Source organism: Camelus bactrianus, chromosome 26 (assembly GCF_048773025.1).
Source record: "Camelus bactrianus isolate YW-2024 breed Bactrian camel chromosome 26, ASM4877302v1, whole genome shotgun sequence".
NCBI lineage: Eukaryota > Metazoa > Chordata > Mammalia > Artiodactyla > Camelidae > Camelus > Camelus bactrianus.
The window spans coordinates 5402365-5423732 of record NC_133564.1 but is presented as its reverse complement, the minus strand read 5'-3'; the positions used below and the strand labels follow the sequence as shown (position 1 = coordinate 5423732).

General features: G+C 51.0%; 1 long non-coding RNA gene and 1 other non-coding gene across 2 annotated transcripts; both read left to right on the top strand.

The window, feature by feature from the left end:
• The first annotated feature begins 11164 nt into the window (after window positions 1-11164).
• Window positions 11165-14912, top strand: LOC141575164 (uncharacterized). Its single transcript, XR_012502546.1, has 2 exons — window positions 11165-11320; window positions 12522-14912. It is a non-coding gene; the product is annotated as an uncharacterized LOC141575164 (long non-coding RNA).
• LOC141575177 (U6 spliceosomal RNA) lies at window positions 12699-12807 on the top strand. The gene has a single exon (XR_012502566.1). It is a non-coding gene; the product is annotated as a U6 spliceosomal RNA (small nuclear RNA).
• Window positions 14913-21368: the final 6456 nt, after the last annotated feature.

Sequence of the window (21368 nt, the reverse complement as noted above, 5' to 3'; positions counted from 1 at the left end):
CGAGACCGTGACTGTTCCGAAGCCCGAATCGGTCACAGCAATTGTTCACGAGGAAGTCACGGTGAACCATCTGGGACACCAGTCTTTCCCAACCGGTCCACGTAGGGACACGATTTGGTCCTAGCCAGAAACAGACACTTTCTCCTCACAGCATCCTTTTATTTTCATTTAAATTAATTTATTTTATTTTATTTTATTTTATTTTATTTTATTTTATTTTATTCTGTTTCATTTTGTTTTGTTGTATTGTATTGTATTGTATTGTATTGTATTGTATTGTATTGTATTGTATTGTATTGTATTGTATTGTATGTTTACATATGTACGTATGTAAGTAAGTATGTATGTATTCCGGTCTGTCTGTCTGTCTGTAGGTCCATCCATCCTCCGAAGGTATACCAGTCATGTCGGCCAACACACTGACAGATCTCGAGTCTTTTCTGTCAGAAAGATATTAAAGCACGTCCCCTTCGACTCATGGAGCCAGGAACGAACGCTTCCGTATCTCATCTTCTTTGGAAACGATCTAAACATTCCAGGGACGTTGCCAGATGCTTCAGTTGCAAGGGACCAAAAACTACGTGGAGGAGGCACCAATTTTTCAGAGATGGACCGCCTCCCCCACACACACACACACTACCCCCTCGGACTGCTTGGGGTGTGAACACTTCCTGAGACTTGAGACCGAGCCAACCATCGCTCCCAGACTCTTTTTTTTTTTTTTTTTTTCCTGGCTGACACGTTTTATGACAGAGATAACCCACAGGAACTTAATGGATTCGGGGTAAACCTAGGGAGGCGAAAAGTTTCACCTCGAATGCTGCTCGTCACAATCAAGACATGGCTCTTTTCACGAGACCGATCCCTTGACATTTGCTTTTCTGGATGAAAGGATCTGTCCTAGATCATGTCAACCTGAAGGAAAACATTTGGGTTCCTTCCTGTTCGCATTCCCTGCCTGCATGTTCCCTTGAAAACCAGTTCCATAGAGCTCTTTCATGAATGAACTCTGGCAAGTGTATGTGGAGGAAGAAACATGCCAGGCCTACAAGCCGGGGACATACACAAGTGCCTACATGCATACATGCATACATGGGACCGGGCCCTTTCCAGATCCTTGGACGGCAGTACCATAGAAATGAGGATGGCTTCCACAAGACTCTCAGGCAAGCCAAGCTCTTTTGCGAAAGCGATAGCTTGTGCACAAAGGAGAAGGTGGCATGAGGGGAGAGGGAGGGGGAGTGCCAGCTCCCTGAGCAGCAGGGGCCATGCTTTTCTACCTAAAGGAAGGGCTTTGTCTCAGGATCACTGATCACTTCCATAAATCATCCGATATCTTGGATCGGCCGCAGGCGGCTCCAGGGTGAAGAGCCATCGCCCCAGGCTCTGTGGGGAATAGAGAAGACTTCCGTGAGGGGAAAGAAACGCATGAGAATTTTCTGCAAGAAAGCTCAGGAACAGATAATGTAAACACGGAGAGTTGAGCTTCCTGTCTCGTGACAACTAGGTCTACTGGGTCATGTCACAGAGAGCAAGCGAATCCTTTATTCCCCTGAGCCTTTTTCTTTTTCTTTCTCTATCTTTCTTTGTTCTTTGTTCCCTTTAGAGTGTGTGTGTGTGTGTGTGTGTGTGTGTGTCTGTGTGTGTGTGTGTGTCTGTGTGTGTCTCTGAAACTCAGGTACTGCCCTGTCTCATACAGACGAGACCAGCAGATCGACATGACCAGAGATTTTGTAGCTTTCATTTAAAAACTATAGGTCACTCACGAGTCGGGTAGGACGGGTGCTGTGTCCAGCGCAGCTCGGGACCGTGTCTGAGGACGGGCGACGCAAGAATTAAGAAACAAAGAGACCAAGTAAAGAGCGAAAATGGGACCAGGGGACTCAAGGTCTCGTGGATCTAGAGTGCCAAAAGCCTGGTCGACATCCTGTTTATTGGGAGTATACGGCTCAGGGAAAAAAAAAAAAGAAATGCGATCAAAGAGGTGGGGCTTTAGATATTTCATGCCAGAAGCACGAAGTTCTCATGCCAGAAGCACGAAGTTCTGCTTGCTGGCTAACTGATTCATTTCAGGCCTATCCCTTCCAGGAACAATCACCCTCCTCGGGGGATGCAAAATTTCTAAGTGTATCCTGTGATTGCCTCTGGGACATCTCGAGATAGCAAATATTTCCCGGGGTTAAACCACATGCTTTCCTGCCAGAACCAAGTTCTGTTAATGGATTGATCTGGCTTCCCATGACCGTCCATTGTTTTACCCTAAGGAAATATCTGCATCTGTTGCGCCCTCACGGTCAATCTCAGGATTGCCCTCACACAATTTCTTGAGCATCATACATGTTATAGGTCATCGACTGTGTAAAACATGAAAACAAAGCAGGCGGTGTGCATTTTTAAGCAAGTAAGTGTGAATGTAAGATTTTACGCTCATGGAAATGCTGGTGCAGCTTGGTTTCTAGTTGCTGGTTCTCCAGCAGCTTGTTTTCCCAGCAGACGCGTAGGACACTAGAGAACCCACTCACTCAGAAAGAACCGATGGGACGGGTAAGGTTTTTCGGCTCGGAGGGTGAAAGCTTTAAACTCTGTGTGGAAAAAAGACGTTTCAGGTGTATATTTCTCCTTAAGAAGGCTGCGAATTAGAGTTTCGACGAGGAGACCACGCAGCAGTGTGTACGTTTAAAAAGGCCTCCGCGTGCCCCTCCCCACCCTTTTTTGTTTGTTTGTTTCTTCCATTCGGTTTTCAGGTTCTACCTGATTCAGCCCCCTGGCCTCAGTCTCAGGCCACTGTGGGCTATGCAGACAGACGTTTCTGACGTTGTCGAGATGGACAAGATAAGGAGGGTTCCCCCAGAGACTGGGCCGCTGCTTCTATGAGATCAAAAGCTGACCTACTCATCCAGTTCTATGTTTAGAAATTTGCTCCTTTCTGGGAAAGCGTAGAGCTCTGCGGTAGAGTGCGTGCTCAGCATGCACAAGGCCTTGGGCTCAGTCCCCAGTACCACCACTGAAAACGTATAATAAATCTAAATAATTAATTGAAACGTAGATAAAGACACCTAATGACCGTCCCCCTCCAAAAAGATAAAAACTTCTTGTTAAAAATTTTTTTTTATTTATTTTTTATTTTTTTAGTTAAAAAGGCAGGAGGAGGGACGAGGACGAGGACGAGACGAGGGACGAGGAGGACGAGGATGAGGAGGAGAAATTAGCTTCTTTCCAACAAGGAGATTTCCAGGTCAAATGGAGAGCCAAATATTTCTATGTTCTAAAACTTCAGCTTTCCACGTATCCTGGCGTCAAAACGTCGGCACGGGTAAAGATTGTTCATCATTCTGTGACTATGCACTTCTGCATTTTGGAGTGTTCATCTGTCCTTTCTCTTAGGAATAGATGATCATCAGAAATAGCAGTTCTGTTGATTAAACCCCTTTTAACTATCGTTGTTTCCTGGTCACTAAAGTTACCTAATAATCACTTCACAGTCTATGGAAGTCAAATCATTGTGCTGTACACCTGAAACTGATAGAGGGCTGTATGTCAAACCTATGTCAATAAAACTGAAAAAGAAAAGAAGAAGAAGAAAAGAAAAGTCTGCTTGCTCGGGGCATCCGGTAAAGGCCCTCTTTCTGAGCGCACAAGTCAACCTCGGGCCGATTCACCCTGTCCCTGAAGAAGGGCAAAAATCCTCCACTCTATCTCCCGTTAGGTCTGGACACTAGCCAGAGTTCCTCCTCCCTCAACCCCCACCCGTTCCTGCGTCACACTGTGTGGGCTCAGGCACACAACCTATCGCTTTCCTTTAGCGTGTGGAATGAATATCGCCCGAAGGGAATTTCCTTGTTGTCGTTTAAATAAACTGACGTGTTATAAGTGCTCTGGAGGGGACACATTCCCTTTGACCTGATCAGCCATAGTGACATCCATGACCAGGAGTGTACAATATCATGGATTGGAAAGGATCTTAGAATTCAGAAATCATGGTGACGTGGGTCTGATGACCTAGCTGGCTCCATACAAACAAGAGATGAAGGTGCCCAACATTTTCACTCGATGCTGCCTAAGTTCTTGACAGTCACTTTAAAAAAGGAAAGGAAAATTTGCATGGCACGCTTAGTTTTGAGAATGCTATCTGACTGCATGGTGGAACGCAAGGAAAAGCCGTGACGCTCGCCCACGGTATCGAGAGAAACGCAGAACCGTGTTTCTGGTAGCTTTCTTCACCGCTGCGCAAAGGCGGGAGCGACCGCTACCTCACGCAGAGGAGGAGAGGACGGGTTTCTCGGCCCCGTCACGCAATGCCAGGCAGAAGAAGCCTTCTCCGATGAGACAGAAGCGTGTCAAAGCGCATCCCTGCGTCGAAGGCTTCGGTTTCCCGGGGAAGGGGGTCGAGCCGAGGGACCCAGGCCCCACGTCAGTCAGTCTTTCACTGGATTCACTGGCCTCGCTGTTACTCCTCAGCGATGCCCTCAGATTGCTCTCGTGTGTCTTTACCTTCTGGCTTTAGGAAGGACTTTAAACTTTGGCTGAGGGCGGGACACCCAGAAGGGTTCTTTCAGTTCACCCCATCTTAGGTATTGCCATATCCAACACGTTGGTTTTCATCCCATCGTGGACCTACCTACCGGAGAGTTTCGCTGCTTAAAAGTCCCCTGTGCTCCACTATTCATCAACAACCCCCGCCACAACACACACACACACACACCCACACCCACACCCCACACCCACACCACCCACACACACATCCACACCCACACAGACAACCTTCACCACCACCACCCCCGACCCCACTCATCTTTTCACCCTCTCTGGGGCTTTTGCCCTTTTGAGAATGAATGTCATCTAGAGCCGGTTACCCTACAGGATGCCACCTTTTCAGATTGGCTTCTTTCAGGAGTCAGGGGCACGCAGAATCGGCCCCGCCTGTCTCCACAGGTCTCTTCGGCTCCACGGGTCCCCTGGTTTCCTTTTAGAGCCAAATCACATGCTGTGGCACGGACCTAGCCGGGCGACGTGTCCCTTCACCTCTTGAAGGACGCGCTCTGTCCCGGTCGCCTCCACGGTTCCGGCAGTGATGAAGCAAGCCCCTCCACACCCCACCCCCACCCGCCACCGTCCAGGGTCCCGTCCGCGTTCAGGTTTCCGCGTGGACGGAGCCCCCGAGGGCTAGGCCTCAGGTGAGAGTGGTATGGCGGGTGGCAGGTGGCGCACTGAAGGGTCCCAAATCCGGAGGATGCCGGCAAGGAAGGTCGCCAGGTCAAAACCTTCCTTCCCTCCCTCCGTCTCCTTAGGGTGGATGGCTGGGCCCGTGAATTCAGAGAGGACACGAGACACATGCTGTGAGCCGAGATTTCCAAGCCAGGAGACCTGGTGGAGGGTAAAGAAACGAGTTGATTGGGGGACGGGGGCGATGGGGGGGGCTCTTAGGACTGCAGCCCAGGAGACACAGATGCAAGAAAGAAGCACTGGAAGTGTGTGTCATCAGACTACCCCACGGGCAAGTGGAGAAGGGGAAACGACAGAAAACACACCACAAGAGCAAGGCGGAACTTGAAACGACCAGGCTGCGGCTAGCAGCTGCTGGCAGATTTGTTTTTGAAACCGGTTGGTGGTGCCCTTGAGCTTGATACAGTTCTGACCACTCATGCCCCCCTCCCCCATTGATGCCGGTGTCGGGACCCAGGAGAGGCCACCCCAAACATGTATGTGCCTCCGTGGCACACGATGGGTTAGAAATGAGAGTGACCGAAGGAAGCCGAGGGGCCAGCAGACGCAAGAGGGACCCTCAGACTCTTCTTTCTGTCTCCTGAAAGCGGGAAATCGATCACTTCCGGTGGAGGGTGCCCTCCTGCATCTGGACTTAGGAAAACACCCTGATCACCCACTGAGAGCCTTCAGGCCCCGGAAGCCTAGAGAAACCAACCAACCTCGTGACTTCTTTCAGGGGCTTCCCCCCCTCCCCAAAACCCAAACTCCGTCTCGATTCTTCACGGACGGGTCACCCAAAACCAAAGGCTCTCAGCCCGGCCATTTCGCACAAAGGGCTGATTTCTTGTCCTAAAACGGAGAAAAGCTGCCTGCTTCGGGGACACATGAGTGCTTGAATGAAAGACAGTAGGTTCCCTGTCGCTCCTGCTCAACGATCCGTCTGGGGTCCATTTTTGGATCAGTCCAGCCCAGAGACTCAAGATGTGTAGAGGGAGGGGACAACGTCCCCCTCCCTGAAACAGGGACTATGTCTGCAACAAAGTTCCTCCACTGGCCGTCCAGCTCCATTTTGGATGACTGAATCCTGGTTCACCTCATTTGGGTGTTTTGTTTTTGTCTTCTGTTTCTGTTTTTGTTTTTGTTTTGATTAATAGACTTTATTTCCTAGAGCAGTTTCAGGCTCACAGCAGAATTGAGCAGAAATACAGAGAGTTCTCACATAGCCCTCCCCACCCACACATATATCCTCCACTCCCCTCAACATCTCTCATCAGTGTGGCCTATTTGGTAAAACTGATGATCCGACATGGACACGTTATTATCCATCAAAGTCCATAGTTTACAGGACGGTTCACTCTTGAGGTGTACGTTCTATGGGTTTTGACAAATGTACAATGACATGCAGCCACCACTATGGTATCCTACAGAATAATTTCATCGCCTTAAAAATCCCTCACGCTGCATCTGTTCATTCCTCCTTCCCTCCCTCTCCCCAAACCCTGGATACCATGATCTTTTGATTGTTTCTAGAGCTTTGCCTTTTCCAGGATGTCATTTGGTTGGAATTGTACAGTTGGTAACAATTTTCAGACCGGTTTCTTTGATTTAGTAAGATGTCTTTTAAGTTTCTTCCATGTCTTTCACGGCTTGATAGCTAATTCCTTGTCTTTCGTTCTTTTTTATTTATTTATTTTTTTAAAATGTTTTTACTGCACATATATTTTTAATTTACATATATGTACTGTTCATTGTTTCCAGAAGGTTTAGAGCTTTAGCTTTTTAAACTTACATACTTATCAAAGGAATAAAGCCAACCACAAAAGAAGAATGAATTCAAAAAGATACACACACCCTGCTATTAGCAGCAACATCATTTATGATTGCCAAGATACGGAAGCATCCTAAGTGCACATCAATATTTGAATAGATAAAGAAGAGGGGACACACACACACACACACACACACACACACACACACACACACACACACACATACACACACGTAATGGAATACAATTCACCCATGAGAAAGAAGGATATTTTGCCATTTGTGGCCCTTCCTTTCCTTTTTTTTTTTCCCCCCTCCACTTTAAAAACCAGAATTTTATAACTGGGATAAACACTTCCATTGAGTCAAAAACAGTAAAATGCCTAGAAATAACTTAATCGAGGAGGTTATCTATACTCCAGAATCTGAAATGACACAAAGAAATGGAAAGATGCCTTGTGCTCTTGCATTGGAAGAATCAATACTATCAACATGGCCACACTATCCAAAGCAAACCGCAGGTTCCATGCAACCCCTGTCAAAATACTCACGACATTCCTCACAGAACTAGAACAAACAATTTCAAAATTTTTAAGGAACAACGGAAGACCTAAACAGGCAAAGCAATCTTTCGAAGGTCTCCTCTCCCTCCCTCCTCCCTCCCTCTCTCTCTCTCTCTCTTTCTCTCTCTCTCTCTCTCTCTCTCTCTCTCTCTCTCCCTCCCCCTCTCTCCCCCCTCTCTCTCTCTCCCCTCTCTCCCCCCCTCCTTTCTCTGTCATCTTTTTGTTCTCTTTTCTTAGGATTTGATGACTTGAGACCATCCTTTATCATTCCTTGTAAAGCCGGCTTGATGGTGCTGAAATCTTGTAGCTTTTGTTTATCTGTGAAGCTTTTGATTTCTCCCTCAAATCTGAACGAGAGCCTTGCTGAATAGAGTATTCTTACCTGTCAGTTTTTCCCTTTCATCACTTTAAGTATGTTGTGCCACCCACTTCTGGCCTGTAGAGTTTCTGCTGAAAAATCAGCTGATAACCTTACGGGAGTTCCCTTGTATGTTATTTGTTGCTTTTCTCTCGTTCATTTTAATATTTTCTCCTTATCCTTAATTTTGGTCAATTTGATGACGATGTGCCTCGGTGTGTTCACGTATGGTACTCTCTGCACTTCCACCTCATTTGGTTATTTAAAGGATCTTCAGTCTGTTCAATTCATAGGAGAGAACTTCCACGTGTATTTCTTCTCAGTTTTATGAAACAAAGAAGGACCCAGGAAACTGGCAAAACATAAATGCTTTTCTATTGGGTTGAGCAAAGACAGGCCCTGGCCGGGGACGGGGGGGGGTGCTGGAGGGTCGGGGGGGCGGTGTAGAGAAGGATATAGATCATTGTTAGGGTGCCTGCTTAGCATGCATGATGCCCTGGGTTCAATCCCCAGAACCACCATTAAAATAAATAAATAACCTAATCAAACCCATCCCCCTCCTCCCCCCCCCAAAAAAAAGAAGGAGAAAAGAGTGAGAGACAGAGACAGAGACAGACCATCGGGAAAAGTAGCTGCACTAATACTTCCAAGAAACAGGACAACATAAAGATAATGGAAGAAATGCTGGATAGTGAACAGCCACGGGTGGTTGGCACAGACCCATAGCTTCTGGACTCGCTAAAAAAAAAAAAAAAAAAAAAGAATATGAGAATCATATGGATCAGGAGATTGGGTCTGAATTTTGTGCCGTTTGACTTGTGCCAGTTACAAAGGTCATGCACAAGGAAGATGACTGGCTACTTTATTGTCTGAAATGAGACACTTGAAAGTGAAAGGAGGTGCTATACAATCGTGCCTGGACTGGGATTTTTCTAAGGAGCCCAAATCCTTTACAATATATATCATGTTTTCAAAAATGAATATCATTCCTGGACAACATTTAAGCAATTATTTTCTGTGTTATCAGTAAACATTTTTAAAAAATCAGTAAGAAAGGAAGAGGGAGAGAGAAAGAGAGAGAACAGGAGTAACTATACGCGCGCGTGCGTGCATGCATGTGTGTGTGTGTGTGTGTGTGTGTGCGCGCGTGTGCGCGCACGTGTGTTGAGGTGGGGGCCTAAAAGAGGGTGAGGATTCTTTTCATCGAGGTCTGTTTGTACAGAATTCTCTCCTTCTCCGCTTTACACTGTGAAGGAAAAGCCCAGCTGGGATAACAAGCTAAGTCGCAAATCTAAGTGTAACAAGTGTCGGATTACTGATCTGAGTTCTGCTGGGCTAACTCGTAAATCTAAATTAATAAGTGCCGGTTTGCTGATTCCCTGTTCATATTTTGCTAGCCAGCTGGATTTTCAAAGAGACATATCTGGCCTTGAAATGTTGGTTTGCTGCCTCACTGCCTCTACTTTCGTGATAATGATGTTGCTAAAGCTATTGCGTGCCTATTGGCCGAATACCCCAAGCTGGTACTTAACCCTATAAAACCTCACGTGCACGTCTTGGAGGTGCTCAAGGCTTAGGAGCAGAAGCCCCTCTGAGCCCGCCGGCGTAATAAATCTGAGTACTCCAACCCTCCGAGTGGTGCTTGTTTCTTGGCCGGCCTGTCATTTCCATAACAGCACCGTTGACAATAAGAACGTCACTCTCGTTCCGGCATAAAGAAGACATCTGGGGAGGGTGGGGTGGGGGGTGGGGTGTAGATCTATGTTATGTCCTGATTCCAGGAAGGAAAGGGGCAAGGGTCGGCGTGCCCTTCTTTCTGGGGTATCTGTCTGTTCGCTTTTGGTGTTCGGCTGGTTTGGTTATTTCAGCTTTCTGTTTGGTTCCTTTCACAGATCCAGTGGCTCAAAACAGCATTCTGATTTTCTTTTCTCCTGGGGTTTGGTTTTTGATAGGTAGAGGGACAGGGCCCACGCAGGGGTGGGGTGGGGGGTCACTGTGCCGGAGAAAGGGAGGCGGCTGTGGTGAAATCATCGAGCAGAGGGGATTTCTACGAGAGGGACTCTCCGAAGTGAATGGGGTCCAAGGAGATCAGCAGGGTTTCTGTGTGCTCGTTTGGTTTTGTTCGTGCGTGTGTTTGTTTTTTCTGGACGAGGCCAAAGAACTCTTCAGGTGGAGGTGTGTGTCCAAAGGGTCTGACAGGATGGGAGGATGCGGGGCGAGTCAGTCCATGTGCCCAGAAAGAGAGAGAATCTGACATAGCTGAGACTCAGGCCTTTTTCAGACCTAGGCCCAGAGAGCAGTTCGGCTCCGAGCATTCACGGAGAAGTTCGCCGCCACCTCAGTCCTGTCCCCCACCCCCGCCCTCCCCCACGCCTCAGCCCCCAGTGAAGGAGGAATCATGAAGTGGCCGCACTTAGGCTAAGCCAATTTTTGGCTTTATGCTTACTGCTTGCTTTTAGAACCATCAGCAAACTCGACTGACCAGACACCGCTCCCAGCTCCAGGCCCACTGTTAAAAACAGCTAAAGTTGTCGATTCTAACTGTTTGATTTGACCTTCCTCTGATCGTTCAACTTGACAATCATGTTTGGCGTCTGAGTCTTTCCCCAGGAAGGGAGTCACGGGAGGATAAGCTCAGGAGAACGACCAGCCCCCTCCCACCCCCCACCCCCCACCCCGAGTTCCTCCGTGGCGCTGGTGCCGCCGGGTGAGTCTGACCAGATAAAGAAGGTCACGGGCTGATGACCTACTAGACCACCAGGAGGTCCCATGTTATCAGACACTCATCCAGATTTAGGAGGAAGTTTCATCAGAGACCCTTGTTGATCATGAGCACCTTTTGTGCTCCCGCCTGTTGTGATTCCCTTTCATGCTCCAACCTGTTCGTCCACAGAAGCATGAAACCCCAACCCCAAGACGGGTTCACAGTTTGGAGGGCACTAGCCTGCTGTGAGTCCCCTTTGCCCAGCAAAGCAATCAAGCTGCCTCTTTTCTTCTAAACTCTAAGACCCTGTCTCTGGGTTATTTGGCTCGTCAGGGACGGGGTGGGGGAGGGCGATCTTTCGGCAACACCTGCAGAAGTTTCCCTGAGTGGCAGGAACCAGCGTGGCCCTCAGGCCTCAGCCCCGCAGGCAGGCAGGCAGGCAGGCAGGCAGGCAGGCAGGCAGGCAGGCAGACAGGCAGGGCAGGCAGAGTTGGAGCGACCGTTGGTCCCGCCCCCGCCCGCGCTCCACCCCCCCCCGCCCCCGCCGCTGCTTCCGCCGCCGCCGCCGCCACCGCCGCCGCCGCCGCCTCCCAGGCCTTCTCCACCGATCGGTCCCAAATCGACTGACTGTCTCCTGGAAGCGGGGGCGGGGACGTCAGGAGGATCCATTCGGCAGGGCCTCGTTCAATCGCTTCATTCAAATGCAGAAAGCTCTGTGCTCAGGTCAGAGCCTTTGACTTGGCCTCCGGCTCCTCTCTGTTGAACGGCTTTTGTTCTTTGGTTTCAATTTCCCCACCCTTAGGCCACCCCGTCCCAACTGCACGGAGGGAGGCGGGAGGGAGGGGGAGAATCTCGCCTGGTCTCAGGCCAAAGGAGTCCCCTCCTTTTCCTAATCTGGGTAAACCCCACTACACCGTTTGAGAATCATGGAAGGGCATGGAAGCAGACCTCTGACTTGATAGATTCCTCTGGGATGGGAGACTTTAAAAAAACAAAATTCTTTTTCCCCTGCTTCCAGGGAGGCAGAAAGGAGGGCCAGAGTGTTCCTCTTGCCTCGGGCAGTTCTTTGTTTGTTTCTTTCTTTCTTTTGTTAAATCTTTTTTTTTTTTTCCTTTTTTTCTTCCAGTTTTATTGAGACAGAGTTGACATACAGCAGTGTATACTTTGGGGGGGGGGCGGGGAGAGGAATTCGATTTTATGTATTTATTTTTGACCGGAGGTACTGGGGATTAAACCCAGGACCTTGTGCTTGCTTGCTAAGCACACACTCTACCACTGACCTATACCCTCCCCCTTGGCCAGTTGTGAAGTCCCTTTCATTCAGCATAGTCCATCGGGCACATTTTGGGGCAGCCTACTCTGGACCCCAACATTTCCCTATTCTGTAACTTCCCTGGAAGTTTTACACATTAAAAGCTGGGCTGTTGACTGTGCATGTGCGTCCATGCGTGCGTGCGTGCGTGCGCGTGGTGTGGGGGCAGGAGGGAGGGAATAGTTTCCTAGAGGGCCTGCGTTTCATGGACCCAGTTTCTTAGTTCTGAGAACAGGTCTGTTCAAGGAAACAGTTGTAGTATCTCGTCTCAGGAGGCGGTGGTGTCGATGGGCTTCTGAAGCTAGGCCTAGGGAGCAAGCAGTCAGGTATCGCCTAAGAGGCACTTGTGTGGAAAACCAAAGTACAGCAAAAAGGTTAATCATTGGAGCAGATGAGAAACCAGATTCAGGGCCGGGAGTAGGGGGTCAGTCTGGTAGGAGATTTCCACACATCGGGGTCATCGAAACGGCTCGAGCAGTTTGAAATGCCTCTGATGATGTCCTGGGGTGTTCGGCTCAACTCTCTGAGCGGCTCCTCCAAAAACAGGCCCTAGGATGGTTTCCACAGGAGCTGTTGTGGCCATTTCTCTGACGTTTACCTCCCGTTGTCCAGCTTCAGTCTGCAGGGCTTCAGGAGACGGAGCATTTTAGTACTCAATGATGCCAAGACAAAAGGGTGAGAGAAAATGGGAAACGTTCGTGGAGATGGTCCTAGGCAGATAGTGGAGGCAACTAGAAGACCTTCAGTCTCCGGGCCGGCTTTCAGGTTGAGACAAAAACCCTAAGGCAAGCGCTTGCTGCCACAGCACATCGACTAACACGGGAACCATCCAGTGAAGATCAGCACGGCCCCTGAACGTGGACGACACACGCACATACGTGAAGCGTTCCGTAGCTTTAGTGATGTCAGTCACCCAGAGGAAGACAGATATCCTATGCCATCACTTCTAGGTGGGATCTGAAAGTAAGTCAAGACACCCATCCATACATAAATAACTCCATTTTAAAAAGACTCCAAGGAACCTATTTACAAACCAGAAACAGACTGGACTCGCAGACATGGAAAAGAAACCGATGGTTAACACAGGGGACAGGGTAGGGTGGAGGAACGGGGGAGGGCAGAGGGATAAATCAGGAGTTTGGGATTAGCAGATATAAACCACCCTATACAAACTAGGTACACAAGTAGGTCCTACTGTCTAGCACAGGGAACTATGTTCAATAGCTTGTAATAACCTATCCTGAAAAAGTATACGTGTGTGTGTGTGTGTGTGTGTGTGTGTGTGTGTGTGTGTGTGTGTGTGAATAAGTGAATCACTATGCCGTACGTCATAAATGAACACAACATTGTAAGTCAACTATACTTCCATTGACAGAGAGTTCCTACAATAAACAGGCAGGCAGGCAGGCAGGCAGGCAGGCAGGCAGGCAGGCAGACAGACACAGACACAGACACACAGACACACAGACACACAGACACACACACACACACACACACACACACACACACACACACACACACACACACACACACCCCCCACAGACACAGGGGAACCCTAAGGAAAACGAGTAGCACTAGTATCTCTTATCCATGCATGTCTATCCCAGTTTAATGGAAACCTAAGTTTTTGCCTGCAAGTCAATGATGCTAATAACTCTGCTGCCAAGAATAGAAAAATCCTCACGGAGGATTTCTGAATCCCAGAAGGGTCAGGGAGGGAGAAAAAGAGAAAGGATTCCATTCTGCTGACAGAGGTATGATAGTTACCATGTGGGTGTCCGCCTCTAAAAGGGAAGGAAGGGGAAAAAACAGAAGTTTATTTTCCCTTGTATCTGAAAAGAAAAAAATTTAAAACTCAATCCTCTTGGAGACAAGAAGTCGTACACACCTCATGTCACTGATTCTCCTCCTCCACCTCCTCCTCCTCCTTCCTCTACTTCTTCTTCTAGTCTATATCTCCCATGGATTCTGACGACCTTGCCTGATGATGGCGGGTGATGGGGGCAGAGATCGATCTTTCTGAGAAGTAAGTTGGCAAGCGCTTTAGTGAAGCCTCGTAGGATTTACCCAGCGAAGCGAGTGCCTTCGTCCCTGGAGGCTGCGGAAAGTATGTCCCCAAGTCACATACGCATGTGTTTGTCTTTTGTTGTCGTTGTTGTTGTTGTTGTTGTTGGTGGTGGTGGTGGTGGTGGTGGTGTGTGTGTGTGTGTTTGTTTGTTTGTTTGTTTATTTGTTTGTTTGTTTGTTTGTTTGTTTGTAGCAGTGTCCTGGCCATGCTGATGGCATCAGGCTTGCAGCGGGGGAAGGAAGGCTTCAACCCCTTTGGAAGTCATACCTACCATCCCAAGAACGTCTGGATGACCCCTACTATGTGGCAGTTGAATGGGGGCCAGTTACTGGGGTTCAGCGTGTCCAGAGAGAGGAGGTCTGAGGCCTCTGGGGACAAAAAGTTTGTATGTATGTATGTATGTATGTATGGCCAGTTGACTGTTTTTGCGGTCCTATAGGAATCTTCCTGCCCCTGTCTATTGAACAATGGGAGTCATCTTCCAAGTGCCCTGACACCAGACACCACGGTGGGTGAAGGAATGCGGGTGGGGTGGGGGTGGGTGGGGGAGGTCATCCAGGAAGCTGGGAGAAACCGAGAACGTCCGTGGGTCGGTGGGTCGGCCTGTCGGATGGTCGCCATGCTGGGTTTCCCCTAACCCAGGCCATTTGCCGAATGGACAGAACAGACTGGGGCCACGTGTGCCACCCACCCTCTTTCCGGAGGCTGTGGTCCACTGTGTTTGCATGAAAGTCAGTGAAGGAGGCATCTCCTCGGGACTCGGTTCCGTCCCTTTCACGAGAGCCTCCACTTTGGATGACAGCCAGCCAGCCAGCCAGCCAGCCCTCGATGCCAGGGCAGTAGACGACTGCCAGGAATATCCCATCCTTTCTGGAACCCTGAGTGTACCCACCTGTACAGACACAAGGCTGAAGAATACATGACGTTCCTTCCTAGTTGACAGCACTCCCCATGTCACTGAAACAGTGTCCAGTACGCTGACGTCATCTCCTCCCTCTCCCACACCCCCGCACGCGCACAAACACGCGCGCGCGCACACACACACACACACACACACACACACTCTGTCTGTCTGTCTGTCTGTCTGTCTGTCTGTCTGTCTGTCTGTCTGTCTTCTAAGGATGGAGAAGAGTTTGCTGAGCTATTTCGGGTGCCCTCTCATCCTAGTTCCTATCTCCAAGTTGGTTCAAAGTCCAAAAGGCGGTCAAGCACTTAATCAGATAGGTCCCTCGTAAAGAATGCCTCCCACATCACGACGACAGGCTTCTTAGGCCAGCCGAGAAGCTCCTTCAGTTCTGCGCCCATCTTGGCTCTAAGTTGATATCAGTCTGTTACGGAAATGACAGGCCAGCCAAGAAACAAGCACCTCTCGGAGGGTTGGAGTACTCAGATTTATTACGCCGGCGGGCTCAGAGGGGCTTCTGCTCCGAAGCTCTGAGCACCTCCAAGACGTGCACATGAGGTTTCATAGGGTTAATTACAAATATGGGTCTATTCGCCAATAAGGCTCAAACAACAAAAAGCAAAGGATCAGTACACTGGAGCTTATCAATTTGGAACAGATCACGTTACTGACACTTGTTGAGCTTGGATTTACGAGTTAGCTTGTTAGCCCAGTAAACTGACACTAAACTTCAGATTTACGAGTTAAACTTAGATCAGTAAACGGACACTTATCACACTTAGATTTGTGACTTTAGCTTGTTAGCCCAGCTGGGCTTTTCCTTTACAAGTCCTCCAGGATCCAAGAAAGCCACGTTGGAAAACAAGTGGTGATTCTGATGGGACAGGAGATCAGTCATTTGGGGGCGAAGGGTGGGGTAGGGAGACATACCAGCCTGTCTGTCTGTTTTCACCCAGTGTGGGAGCCGTCCCAAAGAGATAACTCGAGAAGAGAGAAACAGGGAGTTGACAAAGAACACGTGCAGTGGCGTGCCCTCCCCCCCCCACCCCAGGAGAAGGCCAAGCCAGAAGTCCCTCCGGATGGCGGGTTCCGGACTCCAGCTTCCAGGGGAAGCGATGTTTTTTTCCTCCCCATTTCAGGCCCGGAAGAAGAGGGAGAGGCAGAGTGTCCTTCTCGGGCATCCGCTGTTTCTGAAGCACGCTTGTTGCCAAAAGATCGGCCCCCGTCCCCGACGAGCCCAAGAATCCAGAGACAAGGTCTCGGAGCTTAGAAGCAAAGAGGCCATTTTATCGCTCTGCCGGGCAAAGGGGATTCACAGCAGGCTAGCGTCTTCAAAACTGTGTACCCACCTTGGGGATGGAGTGGGTGGGGTGGTTCTAGAGCCATAGCTCAAACAATCGGGCATCGATCACCATCCACAGAATCGTTTTCTCATCAGAAGACTCAGAATGGTGTCACGATGCCTCCAGGTGACCCATTCTATAGAGGCTGGTGGTTAGATCTCGTTATCTCATAAGCACTCAAGGTGTGGCCTTCTTGGTCACTCAGGCTATTTTGTCAGGTCATTAGTCCCGTGACCGACCTTCTCCTCGGAGAAAGACTCAGAGACCCAGCATGATGATGACTTTCAATGAGTGAAATACAGTAGAAACAGTAAGATCGATAGCTTCCAGTTTCAACAACAGGCCTGGAACCGTGAGCAGCAACCAGTCAGTCAGGACAGTTGACCGTTTTCAGGGCGAGCATAAGAAACCGAATGACACCCCCCCCCCAGCAAATGAATGAGTGAATGAATGAATGAATGAATGACCTAATGATCCTCCCCCCCCCCCGCCAAAAAAAGAAGCAATAATCCGTTAGCCTAATTCCGGCCATTTTATTCATCCTCCTTCACCCTGAAGCCCCAGTCACCCACGTGCCACAGTGGTCTGTTTTCTGGTTTCCTCCACCACCCCACCCCCCACCAACCACCACCCCGCCAACATCCCCCCATGCCCAACCACCGCCCCAAGTGTGGGACTGGACGGGGGTGCAGGGGGCTGAGGGGGCGGCAATGGCGGCTTGAGGTGAGGGTGGGGAGTGTTCCGCCCAGATCGTATAGGAAGCTCAAACACAGCTGCAGTACGAGACAAGATGGTAGATTTCTGTGAGTCCTCCCTCCTCTTAAAATCCGTCCTAAGGAGGAGACAGACAGAAAGAGAAACATCACCCTCACTCCCAACGCCTCCTGCGCCCTCGATGCGCCCCAAAACAACAACAAGAAAAACAAAAACAAACACGACCACAAATAAGTCGCTATCCCTGGGGAAGAAGGATTCGATGGCATGGGGATATCATTCTAAAATTCATTCCCTCTTCATCACATTTCATGGAAACCGATTGCAATCTATGAGGCCCTGTGAAGGTAGGGGTTGGGGGGGTAGGGAGGAGGGAGGGAAGTGAAGGGGGGGGAGAGGGAGAGAGGGAGGGGGAGAGAGAGAGAGAGAGAGAGAGAGAGAGAGAAAGAGCAGAGGAGAGGAGGGATAAAAGGGGAGAGGACAGGAAAGGAGAGGAGGGAAAAGAGGGGAGGGGAGGGGAAATGAGAAGAGGCGAGGGGAGAGGAGAAGAGGGAGAGGAGAGGAGTGGAGGGGAGAAGAGAGGAGTGGAGGGGTGAGGGGGAAGGGGGGAGAACAGGGAAGAGGAGAGGAGGGGAGAGGAGAGGAAAGAGAGACAAGGGAGACAGACAGACACGCATGCGCGCGCGCGCACACACACACACAGAGAATAGCGAAATGGAGAGAGAGGCAGAGAGAGAGAGAGAGAGAGAGAGAGAGAGAGAGAGAGAGACAGACAGACAGACAGACAGACAGACAGACAGACAGACACGGATCTAGGTCAGGGATACTACACATGGGTATTCTTCTGAGTGATTTTATGTGTTTTCTCAATCGCCACCTCTATGGAGATAAAAATCGCTCCCATAAGATGAAGGGAGTCCTTCTGCCACCGCCCACGGCCCCGCCCACCAGCACCGCTTGTGTTTGTCAGGGATTCCAAGCCAAAGCACGTGGAGGAGCGGGAGAGCTTCCTGGCAGCCCAAGGAGGAGGAAAGTCCGGCAGCATGAGAGAGGTGGTTGGCACGGGGAAGCTGGAGGCCGGCTGACGAGAAGATGGGTGAGGGGGCAGGGAGGAGGGTTTCCCAAGTTGGAGAGCCAAGACGAGGGAGGGGAGCTGTCGGTGGCTGCGTTCTGACCCCGACCCCAACCCTGACTGGAGCGGATCCCTGAAAGGAGGCGGTTCGGGCTCTCTGGCCGAGAACGCCCCTCTCTTCCTCTTTGTGCAGAAACACCTTCCGCAGACCGAGAAAGTCCATCCCGAGACCCTCGTCGGAAGAGTCCTTTCCAGACCCATCACGATCCTCCTGGGCCAAGGGGTCCAGGGGATGGGGCGGGGCCTCCATTCGATCCGTCTTCCGTCCGTCCGTCCATCCACAAGATCTTGAACATCCATGTAGGATTCTGGATGGTAGCAGTTTTCCAGGATCCTCCAAATCCTTGTAAGTCCTCTCCTGGCAGATTCGACCCCTAGGTCGTACCGCGCAGCACAGGGCACTAGATTCAGTCCCTCGGGACGAGGGTTCCTGAAAAAGACCAGGAAAAAGAAGAACAGAATCACTATGGTGTGCACCAGCCAGAAACCAGCACCACCTTGTCACTCTAACAGACTTGCAAAAGGCGGGGTAGGGAGAGAAAGTCATAGGATGGCTACCATCCCTCCCACCCCCACCCCACACGCCAAGCCCCAGACCATCGTCATCCCTGCTCCCCCTCCCCTCCCCTTTCCTCTCCCTTCCCCCTCCCCCTCCCCCTCCCCTCCATCGACGCCCGCCTCCCGCTTGTACCCCACTCCTCTGAACCCAGCACCACCCACCCCAGCCTGGACGGGCTCGGCTCAGATCGGCTCGGCTCGGCTCGGCTCGGCCCGGCCCGGCCCGGCCCGGCCCGGCCGTCCGGTCGACTTCTTCGCAGGGTCTAAAATAGCGCCCGGCCGACAGGCAGGTGGCACATGGCACATGGCAGGGGAGCGAGCGGGACGGTTCGGGATCTCTGGGTGGCAGGGACACGCGGCCGGACAACCAGGAGCACGGACGGCCTGGCGTGCGTTTCTTCTCCGCTCGGGGGGGCCTCGACCAGAGACCGTGGTACGGGGAACGGGGACACACACACACCACACACACACCACACACACACACCACACACACCACACAGACACAGACACACACACACACACACACACACACACACACACACACACACACACACACACACACACACACACACACCCACCCCTTCACCCCCACCCCCAAACCTCTGACAGCTTTCGTTTGTTTTCGGCCGACCGTCCCTCGATGAGGTACGAGTGCCTTGGCTGGGGCTGGGGGGGGGGTGGAGTTCCTCCCTCCACAACGACCCCACACGGGCTCTGTTCTGGTCACCCGAGTCCTCTTCCAAGTCAGACCACAGGCCTCCATCACCCGGCGCGAGCACTCGGGGAAACAGTCACCATCCTCATCGCTCCGCTCCACCTCTACACGTGAAGAACTGTTCCCAGCCCACGCCACTCCACCCCACCCCACCCCACGCCCCGATGCCACCCACCGCAGTGGAGAGAAACGAGACGAATCCACAGACGTGCATCAATCCGATGAAGAAAACGACGGCCCTATTCCAAGGAAGCATAGATATCTAGGTAGGAGATTCATCGAGTACTATGGAGGCGGTGGGAAAGGGGGGGGTTGCGGTGGGGAGGGTCTAGAGATCAGGCAGTACAGCCCATGCTTAGCATGCAAAAAATAAAGGTCCAGGGTTCAATCCCCAGCACCTACTCTTCAAAAATAACCCGAGAAGAAGCAAGACGGCGGAGTAGAAGGACGCTCGTAGCTCACCCTCTCCCACAAATACACCAAAACTCACATCGACGGACCCACTCGGCCAATCAGACCACCTGCGGAACTCCGACAGAACACCGCCCTCTTCGAAAGACAAAGACGCCCAAAATCTGGTAGGAGAAAAGGAGAAAAGAAAGAGTCAAAAGCAAAACAGTGCGGGAGGGACCGGCAGAGGAGGAATAGGTCTCGTTCGCCAGACCTCCCCGTCTCCAACGGAGAGGCCGACGGGACGGTGGGGGAGCCTCCGAGTCTCAGAGCTGCCCGGAGCGCCCCTTGACCGACCTATCCAAGTGAAACGGGCACAGAGGGTCCCCGCGACACCCAGCCCGAGTCGCAGGCCGGCAGCCGGGGGCCGGGACAGGCCGCACGAGCCGGGCAGAGGACCGTGGCGGCGGCACCACGCGCCGTGGCCAGGAGGGGATACAGAGCAGAACAACCCGCCCCCCCAACCCGTCCATTACGGGGAAAGAAAGGCAAAGCAACACGGCCGGTGTGCCCTGGGGAGAGGGGCGCCGTAGCCTCCATCTCCTCAGACCCGCGGCGCCATCACCGGCCCTTCTCGCGAGAAGAGAGGCGGGGCGCAGCCACAGCCGCCATAGCCCCTGGCGCGCGGCGCGCAGCGCGCGGGCGGGGGCGGGAGCGGGGGCGGGGCCGAGACTCGAATCCGCACCCGGGGGCTCTGCAACCTCCTAGGCAGGACTGAGACTCGTTTTCAGCCTGAGGCAGATATTATATATCTGCCCCGGTACCTCAGAGAACTCGCGCCACCAAGACTAAGAAGGAGCCGAGTTTTGGAATGCAGCAGGGGCGGGGCGGTTCCACCGTCTTCCCCGAGCCCACCTACGGAGAGGAGCGCCGACCCGAGGCGGAGCACACAGCCGCACAGAGCAGCGGAGCGACCGGCGCCGGGAGAGGGCAGGCGGCCAGCCACCCTCCCTCCTTCCCGGCAGGAACGCAGCATCCGACCGCGGTGCCAGGAGGGGGCGCGATCTACTTGCCCACAGGCACCGAGGGCAGCACAGACGAGGGCGCCGACAGAGGGCCCGCGGAAACAGCAAGCTGAGTTCACGAAACAGGGCGACGACAGAAAGACTTCTCGGTGAAACCGTTAAGAGCGCACCGTCTCCAGGAGAACACATCCTTTTTTTTTTTTTTTTTTTTCCTCTTTTTTTTTTTCTTTTCCTTTTTCTTTTTTAATCTCTTTTACATCGGTTTTACCTTCTGTTACCTTTTTAACCTTTACTTTTGAACAGTCGTATACGTTTACGGTTTTAATCCCTTTTAAATGTTTCATTTCAAGTCTTTTCATTATTATTATTTTTAAACATCCACCCCCTTCCCTTTTTCATTCTCTTGGTTTTGATCTCCTGTTACTGGTTATTCACAGGTTTCAAATATTGTTTCTCGATTTTTTTCCTCCTTTTTATTAAGGTTATTAAAAGACGTCTCAACTCGATCGCTATTCTGCTTCCACTTACTCTTCTATTCATGATTACACACTGTCTTCAAACCTTTTCTTTCTCCCGTCTTTTAAAATCCTCTGTTTTATCTTTTGTTAAA